The following is a 17,910-nucleotide window of genomic DNA, read 5'->3' as shown; positions in this document are numbered from 1 at the left end:
CTCCACTCTTTTTACAATGTGATGTAGTAGGTCTACTGTGCTTTCTACATGCCTGTTTCAAGATAATATGATGGTTCGCAGCTCGACTAAAGAGACACTCTGTGGAGATCGCTGGGAAGCCAGTCAGGTTCATTCTGGAACTTCTAATACGTCTATTGTCTCTCAGGGGTCATTGAAGGTCATGTACCTAGTTCTTTGCTCAATAATACGCCCCACTTTGCACTATTCATTGACATGTCCGATATTACAAATGCATTACACAAATATGATGAAAATAAATCAAATCACACATCATGAATGCAGGGAAAGTTACTTGGAGGAGAGCGGAGGGGGAAGGGGGTTATTGGCCATTGAAATGAGTCTGACTGATAACAAATATTAGCACACACAAGAGTCTCTGGGTATGACGTGGCGTTAGTCAACATCAAGTAGCAAAATAGTAGTTTGCAGAGCCGCTGGGCAGGATGGTAGAACGAAGTTACATTAAACTGTAAATTCAGTCCCAATTAGCCTATCTGTGCATAAAATAAAAAAAAACAACTCAAAACTCAATGAGATACGTTCTTTTCTAATAATTAGTCCCAGATTTAGTTAAAATCAAATGGTACATCCAGGGTTCGATACCCGGTAGAGGCACAAGTGGTTCGGATCCCACTTTAAACTGTAGGTCCAGTCCCGATTAGCATTACTGTGCATAAAGTGGACTTAAAACTCCCAACTCAACTCAACTCACATGGTACATGCATTTTAGGAGCGGAATGGAAGAAAGTTCATTGTTTACTTAATTTTTGTTAAAGCTGGCTTCCGTGGCGGAGTGGTTAGCACTCGCGCTACAGGGATCCCGAGTTCGAATGCCGGTCGACCCATGAGTGTTTGTGAGTGTCCCTTCATCAATTTCATCATATCACTCACCCTCATCTTCGCGATTAGCCAAAAGTGGCAGAAAAGCAAAGTAAAATAAACTAAATCAATCAATATTACAGAACGGAAATCATGTCACTCTAAACTTTGGCTTCCTAGGAGAGACGGACCACTTTCTTACGCATGACAAAGAGAGAGAGAGAGAGAGAGAGAGAGAGAGAAAGAGAGAGAGAGCAGGAGCTCATTACGCCGTCGACCCTAGTTTCGCCATCTTGAATCACGTGTTCTCTCGTTGAGTGTTGTACACGCCCACATTTTGTTACGCATCATATGATTGGCCTGGCCTCTTCTTCTTCTTTTGAGATTCTAGCGGAAAAAGAACGTGGCAGCAGACAGTTGCCATTTTAAAAGTGTGAAGTGATACGTTGTTTACATCTCGCGCTGCTGCCATTATGGGAACGAAAGACTATCGACAAGTACGGTGTAACAAGTACCGTGTGAGGCGAAAACTAGCAAATGGGTAGCCAGTCCAGCGTCAACCAGAGCATTCCTACTGGATATCCAGTTCCGTGTGATTCATGGCCGAGTGCACCAACGCCGATTATTTCGAAGTTCAGATGAGCGGGATCAATTTTGATCCACTCTAAATGAACTTGGTTTAAAGATTTGCATTGCACCAACGAAAAACGACGTTCAAGAGATTCCGTTCAAATGATCCGAGATTAATTTGTAAGGCTATACCTGATTGGTTGGCTAAAACAAATGACAATCAAGAACCCCACCGAATAGTGTGATGTGTTAAAGTATCAACGTGTAGGAGAAGAAAGTAATTCGGGCTGCAAACTTATCTGAATTTGAGAAATGTACTGATCAACCTTGTCGACGAGTACAAGGATGTAGTAGGGTGTAAAGAAATAATAATCTTAAAAAAGAACTGACGGCATAAGACAAAAGAATAAGGAGAAAGCATGGAACCTTCTTCTACGGGACTTCAATGCCTTACGAAATGCATTCGCGAGAGAACAGCGTACGCTGAAACTCGCCCGCTCAATAAAGATATTTTATTATTATTATTACTGTATTGTGGTAAGTATTTGAATTTTTCATTTCTTAATTCTTATATATTTATATTGTCATGTCGTGTAGCAACACCATGTAGCAATATCGTAACATTGCTCTGTTCTAATTTACCTTGCACTTGCACATGTTTTGTGTTCTGGGATAGAAGGTACAGTATTTAGAAAAATTTCGACTTTGCACCACAGAACCACAAATTATTATTATTATTATTTTGGCAGTTTTTAGTTTACTTTACACAACTCTCGAATTATCAGCATTGTACATCCAACATCTCTAGCGTTTGCACGCCCTCGATATCACTTTCCGCTTTGTTTATATTCAAAAACAACTGCCTGCAGTCGAAGCGTCAGTATCGTGAACCAGGATCGGCCACCAAAACGGTCTCGAATGGCCGTTCAGAAGATAAACTCGTTTTGATGTTCCTAGATCGCGATCAAGTGTTGAACCGTCTTCGTGCAATGGAATTTTCCAGTGATCCTTTCCCGATCCGAGTTTAAAATTTGATCTTCGTTCGTGCACACGGCCATCAGGCTTTAGTAGCAATTAGAACATGTCCTATTCCTCCAAACCAGTCAAGCAGTCAGACAGGCGGCCATGATTGCTACCTAGAAAGTTAAGCCCCTATCACACGGAACTGGATTTCTAGTAGGAACGCTCTAGTTGACGCTGGACTGGCTACCCATTTGCTAGTTTTCGCCTCACACGGCACTTGTTACACCGTACTTGTCGATAGTCTTTCGTTCCCATAATGGCGGCCGTGCGAGATGTAAACAACGTATCACTTCACACTTTTAAAATACGATAACTATTCAACCGAAAGGAATATCGCTTCGTATTAAATGGTTTTAGGTAGAGAAGAACGGCGCTGATAAAATACATACTTTACAACGTTTACTATACACGTATGGAAGAATATTTTAGCTTTTTCAATTGTAAACATGCCTTTCGTGATGTATGCACTCGGAAACCACAGACAAAAAACGCTACTTTGCAAACTCACAGATTATCTTCACATGGCCAAACTTTGCTCTGATTGGCTGTTCCACAGAATCTAGTCGAAGAAGATAGTAGCAATTAGAACATGTCCTATTCCTCAAAACCAGTCAAGCAGTGAGCCAGGCGGCCATAATTTCTACCTAGAAAGTCAGTTCATCGCCAACTAGGGCATTCCAACTAGAAATCCAGTTCCGTGTGATAGGGGCTTTAGTTCAGCGCCAACTAGGGCATTCCTACTAGAAATCCAGTTCCGTGTGATAGGGGCTTAAGAAATGACTGTCGCTTGTACGGCCCATGCTAGTTTACGGGACGAGCAGAAGCCCTGCCTGCACGCTTTTCTAAAGGATGACGTCAGACCTGTTTAGTCTGTGCAGAGGACGTTTTCAAATCTGTGACGTAGAAGGTGAATTTCAGCAGTGTTTGAAGGCGTGTATAGACGGTGTTAAAGGCGGGGCTACTGCTGAGCATGCGCACTCGGCTGGTCCCCCTCGAACATCCGGTTACGCTTACGGTGCTATGGACTTTAAATATGAAAGGGCAAATTGGATGGTTGTACAGTTCGATCGGGAACAAATTTATTGAGTCAAGTATCACTTCGTAGGTTTCCGAAGGACGTAGAAAGACTAAACCTGTTGATACAAGCAGAACGAAGAAAGGATTGGTACCCGGAAAGGATTTTTACGACTTGCATTTTGTTACAAGCATGTGGATCGTTTATCTGCGTATTGTGTTGTGGTGAAAACGCCTCTTAGTGAGGTCTCAAACCGAAGCGACACGCGACAGCAGTGGTTCGTACCGAAGTGGCAAGCGACACAGGCCCATTTAGTCTATAAATAAGCATTTACAGCTCATGGGAAATCAAGTCTCAGGCGGCACAATACACGCCATTGGAAATCTGAGCGACACGTACAGCTTGTCGCGTTGCTTCGGTTCGAAAAATTTCATTGATCACTGAGGATTCACTTTTAAGTGGCACGGAGATTACACACCGAAGCGGAAAGTAACGGCCCCTCTAAAGGAAACAATTCACCTTGCATACGAGTACAACAGAGGCGACACGATGCATGGTACTGAGAAAACAACAGTCCAGTCCAAGCGACACGTGCATTTTCTCGTGGTGAATTGATTCGAAAGGAAGCTTTCACACTGCAGCGATACGTGTCTCTTGGAAACCAACATTCAAAAATAAGCAACACCTTCCGAATTAAAGAGATACGACAAATTGCAGGTGTCGCTTGTCGCTCAAATGGGCCGTTTTATCAATACCGTGCATTGTGTTGTCCCGGCCTGTTATTTGCGCAAGCGTGACTGGTGAATGGTTTGCTTTAGATCGAATGCTTCTGTGCGAAATCCCGATGTCGCTTGTGGCTTCAGTCTGAAAACTCCCTTATTGCCTGAAGTAAATTCGTGCAAGTGAGAGTGGCATGACATATGATAGGTTTTCCCTAAATCTCTCAGGCGGAAAGGCGACGTTGAAAGCACATATATTTACTAGCCTTTGCTATGTGTCATTTCATTACTTCTGCAGATTTGTTGGCAAAGATTCACTTAAGCATACTTTATAATATAATAATATCACTAGTTTTATAGAATTATCTTTCCCTCACTTTTCCATTTACAAAATAATTGAATATATCTAAACTTTCGTACGTTTTGAGTTCGTTGTGCGTGTACATGAGATACTTGTATATAGTATGCTATACAATTGGCGGCAACAAAGACACGTCATATTTTAATAATCTGCTCTGCAGTTGATCATCCGACGGATTCTAGACGCCCACTCATTCATAGTAGAACTTTAACAAATACCTTTCTTGACTATCGTCGCACAACTAATGAAAACAAGCGCTCAATTCTTACTTCGTATGCCGCTGAATCTGCACTGGCAACAACGGGGACTGGCCTAAACCGGAAGTTCCGGGGGGACCGGGCAAGACCTCACCAATGTTTATGTTTACATTTTTAACACGGTCTATCTCGAGAACCAAAACAAATATCGCCGAGATATTTTGCACATTTCAGTTTGGTGTCATTATCAGTAAAATGAATATATTTAAAACGTTTTTAATGTCATAGTGAAAATGTCCATTCCTTCCGCTGACGCCATGCGAAACTTTCTCTAAACAAAACGCTGCGCCTGCGCTTTCGCCTAGAGTATCCCATAAGTCTGTAAAATAACTGGTTTCACCAGATTCAAGAGCCCAGTTATTTTCGTTGAATGCGTTCGTTTCGTTAAGACTTTCGGAACGCACCCACTGTTATGCTAAATGCCTAAATCGTTAGCTTATGCTAGCTAGGTTTAGTTCTCTTATCAAGAATCATACATTTTCAGTGTATTTATGCTAACAGAACCACACCTAACCTAAAAATGCAGGCAATCGTCATCTGACGTCAGAATGAAAGGCTGCTCTAGTGTGATGCGATAAGGGAGACCCGGAAGTCTCATAAAGTCACAAGACTAGAAATGAGCCATAAATGCTCTCGTTCATTTCGTAAGGTTCATTATGATGTGCAAGAACGAGATTCGCGAAACGAACGGGCCAATAAGCTGGTTTGTTCGATGAGAATCGTCTGCTGCTTGCAGACAACGCGCGTGCGTGATGGCTTCAAACTGCACTAGTTCGGGAATTGTATTATAATTTTTAGGGGTGTGCAGGATACTGAAAAGTCTGTGTAAATTAATGGCCGAGTCTGCTGCCATGCACGTGTCAGCAGTAAGAATAAGCGTCAAATTTGCTCCTGTCACGTAATTCGTCTGCTAAGAGGATGTTACAAATCTTAAGATAGGATTAAGACGAGAGAAATGCAAGTTTATGATTAGTGGGAATGAATGTACAGGTAATTTAGAACTTTTCTTTTACAAAGCATTTGGCGATATTATTTTAATGCTAACAGAACCTAACCTAACTACGAGAGCATTTAGGTTAATTATTAGAAGAATACTAAGGGACCTAATCTTGAAACATTTTTGTGAAGTAATCGCTACAACTTTACAGTATGTGTTACAGACGTAATTGCATATATAGCATGATGAAATCAAAATGAAACAAAGACCGAGTGTGCTGCCACGCGCATCTTTTTAGAGGTTCCAGTAGAAAAAGAACGTGGCAGCAGACACTACCCAGATTTTTATTTAATGAAAAGACAGGTTGCCAAACAAAAAAAATATCACAGACTAAAGTACCAAAATGTGTTTTAAACGCTTCTAAAAAATGTTTAAAACACATTGTTTTAAACGTTTAAAACACTTTTGTTTTAAACATGCCAGCCCTGTTCAAACGCCAGGCTGTTTTTTTATAAGGGTTTTAAAGGAATTAAAATTGAATACTATACGGATAAAACAGTTTTTTTCTCACTTATTACACTGCACATAGTTGTTAATGTCAATATTTTGTTACATTCACGATAAAATGTATACAGAAAAAAAATAGGTTAACTGCCACGTGGATAGAGTGGGGCCGGGCAACGGTGCTCTAGTTGAAGCTTCTTGAACAGCCTACATGCGAGATTTTACTTTTAAGATTAACAAGAGTAACAAATAAGTATTTTATGGAGTCAGTCAATCGTTTACTTCAAAACTAGGAACATAGTCCTTCCTTGGATTATTAACAGATTGCTGATTAATAATTATTCTTAGAATATAAGTCTTCTTGCCATTATGTTTTAAAGCTTTTAATTTATTTGTTTAAAACATGATTTTTTGGCTCTTGTTTATAACATTAAAAACATATTTATGACAAAAATACGGTTTGTTTTTTCGAAAGAAAAAAAGTTGCCAACCCTAATCCCATAAGTCTGTAAAATAACTGGTTTGATAGTTACTTTCGTTCGTTTCGTTATGTACATTCGGAACGCACCCATTGTTAAACAGCTTCAATGTAAAGCTTACGGCAAAAAAATGACGAACGAAATTATGTAGTGATACAACAGGGGTGGCGCCGCCACCTGAAGTGTTTGGCAATGAACAGCGACGCTGTCAGGAACCATTGTACTTATTCTAACTCGCTGTTCCGTTTTGAATCTGTGCCCCTCTCCGAAAACGAGACATTTGTTTTGAAACTGTGCTTTTGAGGAACGAGTGAAACGAGACGCTGTTTCTTTTGGCGAAATTTCGCTGTTTTTATCGTCTTGCCAGGTTTGTTTATTTTAGTAAATTTATGAAATTTTGTGTAATTGACAAGGTAGTATGACATAGATGTGATGCAGATCATTTTTATGTCGTCAATTGTGACATGCTAGTGCCGGCGGGTGGTGTGATCGGCAGGTAATCCCACACAATGTTAATGTTTAAGTTAATCGGTACCAGTTAGATGTGCAGGAGACACATTTAACTCGTTTATTTTCAAATAAAAATCATATCTACTTACCTCATATGCATAGTGGAACATTTTTCAAGTTGGGATCACTTTTTTTCCCATGAAAAAGCGTTATTTTTAACATTATAATTATTTATTTGTCGTTGCTAATTCGGCGAGCAAATCTTGACTCACTTTGTCTGTCTTCAGCTGATATGCATTATCGTCAGCTGATGTGCAGTGTTCCACAAACCATTCACTAAAGGTTAGGTTACTTTTTCCTAACCTCACCCGCATATATGCGATAACGCCCGGACACCTTTCACTCATTTATTTCCTTAATTTTACCACTGGTACTTACCTATTTTGCCTTGCGGAACATTCTTTAAGGTGAAGTTATGCCTTTTTCCATAAAATACTGTCAACTTTTCATATTACGATTGATTATTTGTCTTACTTGTTCCGCTTCTGTAATACACAATATGGCGTGCACTCGTAATGGATCATCGTGCGTCGTGACGCGCCAGCTTGTGTTTTGTCGATTTTCAGTGCGCAAGCAGTGTTTCAAACCATGACTGAAAATTACTTACTATTTCGATTTTTTTTTCATGTTTACCTCCACAAACCATGCACGTTAGCCCCAAAAACCATCCACAGATATCCCCACAAACCATTCACACAAGGTTAGGTTAGGTTCCATTAGCACTCATTTCACCCCTAAATTCATCGAAAAAAGAAAGCGCACCGAACATAGTTAAAAAATAGAAATTTTCGTAAAAAGAAGGCACGTTTGGAAACACTGCAGAGATCGCGTGACTTTCAACACTCTCGCCATCTGCACACACTCAATGGAAACAACGGCATAATGTGGCAGGCAATGCCAATTTCTTACGTAAAAAGTGATTAATTCTTGTTCGGCAGCATTAAACTACAAAGTTTTTACTTTCCGTGAAAGAAAATACCTCCAAGAACGTCCAGAATGCTAAAGAAACTCATTTCAGTAAGTACTTTCTCCTGTAAATTTGAAGAAATCCATCTGGGCGATATCGCATATTTACCTAGGAAAATTTAGAAAACAAAAGATAAAAATATTTAACTTTCGTACACATATAGATCCACTTCCCACCCCGTGCAATGTGTAGCTTACATATACTAGTACATTTAGGACATTCCATTTCTTCCTTCACGATTCAATGTTCAATTAAAAATATCTCGTTGGTCTACACTATCCGGGAACATTTTCACAACACAACCTTGACATGTCATCCTGTCAAACTACCGCGTGGTTGCTACACTGACAGGGGGTTACATAACCGAACGCACGGAACATTTGATTCACGTAGTCGACGGCAATGGTGGCACGAGCTATCGTGCAACAGAGATGCATGAATGACGAAAAATACCTTATTTACAGGCCAAATAAGTTGCACGATTCGAAAAAACAATTTCTCCGGCTTCAGAAAGTCCACAAGAACTCAATTGCGTAAGTACTTTCTCGTCTTTTCTGCTGTAAATTTCAATAAATGTGTTTCCGGCTTATCTAATCGTTACCAGTTAAACCACTCATGCTAACCGTAACCTATGAGATGGAACCATAAAGGTGTACAGGCCCGTACCCAGAATTTTTTTGAGGGGAGGCCAAGTCCGAGACTTTGGTTATAAATATATATAATCGCCATGAAATATGTCAATTATCAAATAATTAGGAGCGAATTTACAATGGTTCGTGGGGCTATCCGTGAATGGTTTGTGGGGCTACCCGTGCATGGTTTTACGACCCCAAATTCTAACTATGTTTGCGTAACCTAACTTAACCTAACCTTACCGAGAATGGTCAGTGGGGCTATCCGTGAATGGTTTTACACTAATTGTGATGACAAGCCGATAAATAATCTTATTTTTGTATCACTTTAATGGCAAACGTTCTTGGAAGATGCTATTTTCGTATCCTGCAATTTTACGATCGATGCATTGTTGCCAAACTTACCTATAATCAACAACTTTTTTTACTGTTCTCTTCCACCATTCTTACACGATCAATGCTCTCCAAGTATGAAATCAACAGTGTGGCAATGCTGTAGACAGCGTAACTAATTGTGAACGTCAATTATTCATATCAACTAATATGGTTCCCATACTTGTATGCGGAGAATCATTGCGAGAATAGAAAAACTTATTTTACAACTTCTACACGTTAATGAACTATTTCTACACCTCACCCCAACAATTTAACCTCAGATAAATCATCGCGACTAATTATTTAATGAGTATAAGCAGTAGCATAGAAATTACATAAGGATCCGGTATTGTAAATTCTTGCCAATAATTTATTTGGTAACTGTTCTATATATTGGAGATAAATTTCTTCATTTTTACTAAGAAAACTATTTATGAAAACTCGTTTCAGCAGAGTACGAAATGCTGCGGAAACTGAAAACCTCACCGTAGAACAGTGGTGTATCCTGGATTTTCATAAAGGGCATGCTGTACAAATTTTTTTTAAAACACATATATTATGGAATGGGGGATAGCATTATATGTATTCAATAGTTACGATTTGCACATTAACATTACTAAATATTGCATAACGTATAAAGTAGTGAAATATGGATAATGAAGTTCAAAACTCACCAGGTTTGATGTCTGATGTGGAAGTCTTCATAAAATTATGAAATCACTTGATATTTATAAACAGTTTATATTTACATTGGAGATTCACAATTTAGGTTTGTTTGGCTTACGCAAATAACATTATAGTAGAGGCCTAAATTACAATCAGACAGACCAGACTTAATTAAAATAATTTAAACGTAAATTCTGCTCTTCTGTTTTGGGTGTTAAATTCCCTTATAAAATCTTCGTAAAATGAGGGCAATGCTAATTTTCAGAAGCAGCTCTTTTTCAATGGATAATATACCAAGCGCACTTAATCTTTCTTGCGATTGGGTTGCTCTAATATAATTATTAATTCTTCTTAATGCTGGAAAAGATTGTTACACTGATGCAGTTGAAGCTGGTATTGACAAAATGAGTGTAGCCAACTTGTAAGTTTCACTCATAATGTTATGATTATTGTTCGTGTTCATATATGATACTAGTTCATGTACAGGTTTATTTTCAAACTCGGGGGAAGAATAGAGAGCAATCAACTCATTCTATAGCTTTACAAAGTCAAATAATAATAATAATCCTCTATCACACCCTCTGTTTTTTTTCTGTCATTTTTAAAAAAAAAATTACGGGAAAATACTGCACTAAGCCATGTGGAACTTTGAAAGAGGCCCAGAAATAAAAATAAACCAAACTTTAAACTAAATTTGCATTGCGCTGTACTTCTAAAGAAAAAAATCAGTCGCTGCCACCTCTTTGTTCAACGAAACAACAAGCATACTATTCTCTGTAGCTGTCACCTCACAGCATGCAGCCAATGCGATTTTCACGCATTGTGAAGGAGAAGAAGCGGAAAGGGGAGGGAAGATACACAGGAGTAGCACTTGCACACGTTAAAATCTTCCTTCACTGATGCGGTACATCGGACAGCTTGCTCTGCGCAGACATTAATAAGCATTTCTACATTCTAATTTCTTCATAAGGGAGAAGTGAAGACTAATAATTGGTAAACGCTGTGCCACAATAATTCAAACACAGTTTTCCACGTTAAACTGTGAAATGTGCCATGCTTTATAATGTGGTAAACGTGAAACATGGCTTGTAATCCTCTAAATAGTTCAAAGGGCATGTAAAGAGGTCACTAGTGTGCACATTCTTACCGACTGATGTGCGGAACGATGTGATTTCCTAACACTTTCACTTTTGGCACTTACAACGTTTACCACTTTTAGTCCTCAAGTATTTATTTTACACGAGAGTGCTCAACTAAGCTTACGTATATTACATTTCTTGGATCTGAAGTGAAAGAAAGTAATAATTGTTTTCCCACAATTGACGCATGCATCGCATGTGCCCAGAATACGCCTCTGCCATAGAATGCTGCAGATCACTTTTCATTTAATGAACTTGCCTTTTGTGTGAAGCGACATCATTATGATGTTGTTTCCATTATGTACCTGCAGATGGCGCGAGTGTCGATGTAAAAAGCATAATGGCACCTTGAACTATGTTCCGCAATACACAATTGCTAAGTACAAACCAAGCGAAACACAAAATATCCGATTTTAATGTGCCTCCGATATACGGAGCTGGTAATGTTTATTTATATATATTTATAAACATATATAAACAAATTAATTTGCTACATTTATAAACTAGCAAATTAATTCCTTTAGTGACTGGTTCAAAATGTCAAGAAATTAGAAGATAGGTCAAATGTTTTTAATAAGTGTTAGATATTATTTAATTATTGCTTTTTATTAAAATTGATGGTATGAATTTACAATACCGGAAGTATCTCCAGTCACGAGACATGCGCAGTTCGGCAGGTTAGGTTAGGTTAACATAGTAAAAATTAAGAGATTAACTTACCATCATAGCATCTTTTGGATCTTTATTCCATGACACATCGTTACATGTTTTGAATTTACATGTACTGCATGGTACTGGTTTGTTTGAAAAATTCGTGCATTCTCTCTTCGGTGGGAAATTTTCCTTAAATAGGTGCTCTGCTAGGTAGCCTGTGAAGTGATGCTTCTTCCATCCAAAAATTGGTATGGTATGACTTACATTATGCCATGCTCTTTTGATGTTTTGGGAGTGGATTGGAATGTCATCGCCCAATATTCCTGGCATGTTTTCCTGATGTATATGTCCACTTGCTGGTGTGTCCACAAACTCTATACTGTGGTTTACTCGCAGGTGCCTGTAGCCTGCTCCCTGTAAGTTTATATAGGCTTTCCAGCAGTCTGGCATTATGGTTGTATCTGGAAGAATGAATTTGCATGTGTGTTCCAGCAGGGTTTGTTCATCTCTATTGTCTACTGGGACAATTAAAAAAGCTTTATGGTTTCCTCTTTCTATTCTGCCGAACACCCACTGTCCCTCAACTGGACATCCTCTTCTTCATCTTGCCGAACTACGCTTCATCTATTTCGACAACAACTCCTTGACTTCCTAGGCGGCGAGAATTTTTAGTTACCCATTCCTCACAAACCTGTCTGCAAAAGTTTGACCAGTCAACAATAGTTTCTCTACTCATCTTTAATTCCTCTTCTATTACAGCTTGTTTTTGGGATGAAGCCAGAGATTGCAAAAAGTTAATATCGTATCCACCGATAGCTAACTGGAACCTATAAATGTGCCATTTCTTGCAGAACGTTCGAATCCGCACAGAACTTTCTGCGACGTAATGTACCTTTTCCCTCGATTCTCTTAGGACAAATAAACAAGCAATTGCCATCACATCCAACGTGCAGCTTACATGCACTGCCACATTTTTCACAATCTATTTCTTCTTTCACTATGCTGTGTTGGATTGTAAAATACAAGGAATCTTCTACACCCGATAATAACTTCACGTCTCATCCAGGGCATGCCATTTTCTCATAAAAAAAGGGCACGTTTGGAAACCCTTCTTCCACTGGCGACACCGCATGACTATCGACACTCACGTCATCTGCAGGTACATAATGGAAAACGGCTTCACACAAATGGCAAGTTCATTAAATGAAAAGTGATTATTTCTTGTTCTGCAGCATTCTTCGGTGAGGTTTTCAGTTTCTGCAGCATTTGGTACTCTGCTGAAACGAGTTTTCGTAAATACTTTTCTTAGTAAAAATGAAGAAATGTGTCTCCGATATACGGAACCGTTACCCAACATTCACACACAGGCAGACATGATTCTTTGTTATTCCTTCTTTGTATGTGTTTATGATGTTATTCTTAGTTAAGTATGTTTGAAGTCTAAACTAATTGCTTATCTTTGTTGTTATAACATAAACTCTTACTCTTTCTCTTAATGGGGGAAAAATTTTAATAGAACAAAATCTTTGGTGGGAAGATGGGATATCCCCCTTCCACCATGGGAATTCATACCCTGAATGTGACTACCAACAATATGGAATTATCCTTATAATGAAGCACTAGTCTGAATGTGAATTAACCACAAGAAGAGGACATTTTCTCATCAAGACTGCAGTTCGTTGAAAGTCAAAACGGGGAGTAAATATGGTGAACTGTCCCGACCAAATTGGAACATTTAGTAGCTTCATATATATGCTTATAATACTAAAATTACTAAATATAGTGGACCTCATACATCTGGAGTCTGCCCCCCAGAGACAACCCATTATTTTATACAAGAAGAAAATGTAAATTCTTGCAAAATCTTAAAAAATATCCATGTTATTTTTGTAGGTTTGCATCAAAATATTTCATGGCTCGAGAGGGTACGGGCCTGAAGATGTATCACTATAGAGTGCAGTTAACCTACACATTGTGGACATTTGCAGTTAACCTACAGTGTGGAAATTTGTGATTTTGTTTTTAAATGGAGACACATGGAACCTGACTTGACTACCCTAATAAGCAGCGTAAAGAGAATGAAACTATATTTCAAGGCAATGTATGTTTTATATAGTAAATTTCCACACAGGGATGAATCATTACACCCGGTGAAAATAGCACAAATCCTAGGGTCACCACCTGGTGAAGGTAGTCAATCTGTTTTATAAAATTGCATTTTGTTCAGTGGAAGTCACTTTTGCCCCATCTTCATCATATTCTACATTAAACCACTATCTTAGAACACAGTGGCAAATTTTCTACTCTTGATTCTTGCATGAGTATGAGGATAACATTTCAAAGAAATACATGTAAGTTTGTTGGATGTGTTACATTCGTTTGAGGTGAAGAGGATGCAGTCGCCAAAGTTCATTTTATTTTATTGCGATTTCATCATGCTATGCATGAAGTTTTTACATGTTTCTATTTCAGGTTACGTCTGTTAAAACATACTGCGGAGTTTTAGCGATTAGTTGTTTCATGTTTCCTTGACACTGGTTTTTCACTTCCATATACTTCTATATAATTCTGTACTTGCAAACAGCTATTTGTTTACTATCGTCTTGGTTATGAACGGATGCTTTCGTGGTTAGGTTAGGCAGTCAGGGTTAGTTCTCTTAGCATTAAAATAATATTCCTAAATGCTTTCTAAAATAAGGTTCTAAATTACTTCTACACTAGTCAAAAAAATTAGGGGAGCAAGCAAGAAATCCCAAAACCAAAGTTGGTAAGTCAAAAGTAGCAATGTATTTTGATTAGGTGAGTGTGTCCTTAACCAGTACAATACATGTCTATTGAGTCATTAGCACAACAGAGTTCTAGGGGTGATTTCTGCAAGGTACTGCACAAAATCAGGAGAACAGCACGGTGATAAGACAACAGAAATGGACAGATACGCAACAGATCCATACCTCTAATAAGGCGTGTGGTCGCCATGAACTGCTATGACAGCTGCACATCTGTTTTGCATGGAACCAATAAGGTTATCAACGACAGCCTGCGGGATATTCACCCATTCCTCCAGAAGGGCCATTTCCAACTGTTGCAGAGTTGTAGGCGGCACTGGCCGAGCAGCAATGCGTCTTCCGAGTGTGACCCACACATGTTCAATGGGATTCAACTCTGGGGAGGACGCTGGCCATACCATTCGTTCGATACCCTCATCTCATAGCATGGCATCAACCAGACGTGCTCGGTGAGGTCGGGCATTATCGTCCACAAAAATGAAACGATCACCGATATCTGCAGCCATTGGGACAACATGAGGCCTGAGGATCTCATCCCGGTACCGTAAGGCTGTCAAAGTACCATTCCGGATAATGTGCAGGGGGGTACGTAGACCAACACTGATCCCTGCCCATACCATTAAGCCATCGCCACCATACTGAAACACTTCGCGCACATGTGCGGGATAATTGCGAGTCCTGCATTCCCTCCAGATGAGAATGCGTCGATTATCTGACTGGAGACTGAAACGCGACTCATCCGAGAAGAGAACTGAACTCCACTCTCCATGTCCCCACTCACGATGTTCCACAGCTCACTGTCTGCAGGCCCTACGGTGTTGGGCATTCAGAGGGACACACACCATTGGTCTTCTTGCATAAAGACCCCTTTCCCGCAGGCGATTTCGTACAGTTTGGCCCGAGACTCTTCGTCCTGTTGCCAAAACAAGGCCGCGTTGCAAGTCAGTTGCAGTTTGCTGCCTATTCCTGCGAGCCGACAATGCTAAGTACCGGTCTTCCCTAACTGTTGTTGACCGTGGGCGACCTTGCCCAGGCCTGCTTCGTACTGTACCTGTCTGTTGAAATCGTGTCCACAACCTGGAAATGACACTGCGTGACACACTAAGGGCTGCAGCCACCTCACGTTGTGTTTGCCCTGCTTCCATCCTCCCAATGGCTCTCCATGGGCTAGATTCCCCTAAATCGTGTTGTTCTGCCATCATTCCTATTCAACACTACTCAACTGAATCCCACCTGCACTTACGGTCTGCCAGCACCAAACAACGGTGTTCCCAAGTGACCTCGTGATTGCTCCTCATATCACAAATTCTGCCACGTGCCTTATGGTGTCACTAGAGAGCTCTTCATGCTGATGATTCATCACAGATGAATTGTACTGGTTGAGGACACACTCACTTCATCAACATACATTGCTACTTTTGACTTTCCAACTTTGGTTTTGGGATTTCTTACTTGCTCCCCTAATTGTTTTGACCAATGTACATTCATTGTCACTAGTCTATGATACTTACTGTTGCTTCTATCAACAGAGAATGCCTTGTTCATGGGGAGCTTGCATGCTTTCGTAAGGTAATTTTAAATGTTTTTTCCAACATATATATATATATATTTTTTTAAATACAAAAAGTGCTCATTATCGTTACTTAAAGGAAGGTTCATATTTCGTGTGACAATGATTGCCAAATTTCTTGTACGATAATTAGTCTTTCTGCTATTAGAATTTGAAAAAATCACAAAACAATTTGAACCATTACCAAAGCAGCAATGTTCGGAAAATGTGTTGTGAAAGACAGAATGTAGAATTCTTTGTTCTCTTAAAATGTGTTTTCTAGTATAGATTAAGTGATAAAAAATTTGTTCAATTGAAACATAACCTGCCTACACAGTAGAACATTTCTAAAATAACTAACCAAATCTAACAATCCTAACCCAATGACATAAAATTATGGTAGGTGTTCGTAGGAACGTCTACATAAAATTATAGCTGCTGTTGTGGAATGTCATATTGCAAGGTGTATTCACTTGTGCGAAGCCTTCAGGCTATTCTGCTTTACAGTAAGGTAACAGTCATACTTCACAATAACACATTTCCTCAAGCTAAAAATAATTGAAAACATTTGCAAACAGCTAAATCTTTTTAAGCCATGCAAAATATTTCTTTCTTGAGGGGCTACAATGGGTCAAGGGTACCGACTGCTTTGCTCTGTCCACACACTTTCTCCCCTTCTCTACTGTCATGCACAGTGGTAATGGTTCCGAATGTATAATGATTTTTCACAAGTTTTATATAATACTAGGTAGTGCTTTAGATTACTGGAAATGGTTGGGGGAGTAAGTTCAAAGCTTGGAGATGCTAATTGGTACAGTTAAAAGCTTCATTCAGTATTATTTATAGAGAAATTTATATAAAATGTATCTTACACCAGCAGGCATTCTTGGTTTGCTTTTGACTGGGACACGAATCTTCCCAGATTTCATGCGAGGCTTGAAGGAGGGTTTTGTAGCCGAGACCAAATTTTATGTAATTAGATATTTAAAGCATTTAGGGACATTATTTTAGATAAGTGCCATAAACCTGACAAAATACCCCTACTCTACACACATGAAGTAGAAAGCAGCAGCACTCTGTATCTACGATGACAGTAAACGAATTGCTGCTCGCAAACAAGAAAAGATATATGGAAGGGAACAATATTTAACCAGATAACATGCAGAAAGTAATCACTGAGAGACTGAAATGTGTGTTAACAGACATAATTTGAAATTGTACCACTCAATGATAAATTTGTAATTAAACAATTGGAACTTGGGCCCTGCTTTGCTCCACAGATTCTCTGGACAGTGTGATTCTTAGGGTGACCAGATGTCCTCTTTTATCCGGACATGCCCTCCTTTTTTGGAAAGAGTATAGCATCGACCATAGCACTTGTGCTGCATCAAGAATGCTTCCACACATAACGATTGTCATATCACTTGGGGCACGTTAAGTATTTGAGCAATGCTCACTTCTGGGAGATGAACACTATTACTTTCCCAACTGAGTCATTAGTGGGGGTGTGTGGGATCCAGAAAAGCCGGTACCGAGATAGGTTAAAAGATTTTCCCGTTCCGATCCCGACTTCGGGAATGATTTCCAGACTTTTCAGGATCCCGAGCAGCAGGAACCTTCAAATGGTCATTTTTAAAAGTAGTTAATACTTGATGTTTTGTACATTGTAAGTGTCATGACACTTCTCGAAAATTGTAAAAAAAAAAATAATAATAATAAAATAAAAGACTTACATAAAATTCGTGATTTCCTCAGTGTTCTGTCCCACACACTCCTAGTCATTACATTAGTACATTGCTTCGCAATCTGAGACTTCTGCAACACATGTAATCTGAGCAGTTTGTTTTCGATTGATTGATATGGTTTATTTCATTTCGCTTTTCTGCCTCTTTTGGCTAATCGTAAAGATGAGGATGAGCGATGATAT

At 39.3% G+C, this 17,910-nt stretch overlaps 1 protein-coding gene across 1 annotated transcript in view; it reads left to right on the top strand.

Annotated features, from left to right (window-relative positions):
- The first annotated feature begins 6,949 nt into the window (after nt 1–6,949).
- The window catches only part of LOC145984421 (MYG1 exonuclease), a 58,945-nt gene continuing 47,984 nt past the window's right edge, over nt 6,950–17,910 (top strand). Inside the window, exon 1 of the mRNA XM_083118084.1 lies at nt 6,950–7,072. The gene's annotated coding sequence lies outside the window, so the exon portion shown is untranslated. The remainder of the gene's footprint in view (nt 7,073–17,910) is intronic.

This window comes from Lepisma saccharinum, chromosome 2, assembly GCF_977018435.1.
Source record: "Lepisma saccharinum chromosome 2, izLepSacc3.1, whole genome shotgun sequence".
Lineage (NCBI taxonomy): Eukaryota > Metazoa > Arthropoda > Insecta > Zygentoma > Lepismatidae > Lepisma > Lepisma saccharinum.
The sequence above is the reverse complement of the archived record's forward strand: the minus strand, read 5'-3'. Positions and strand labels throughout refer to the sequence as shown.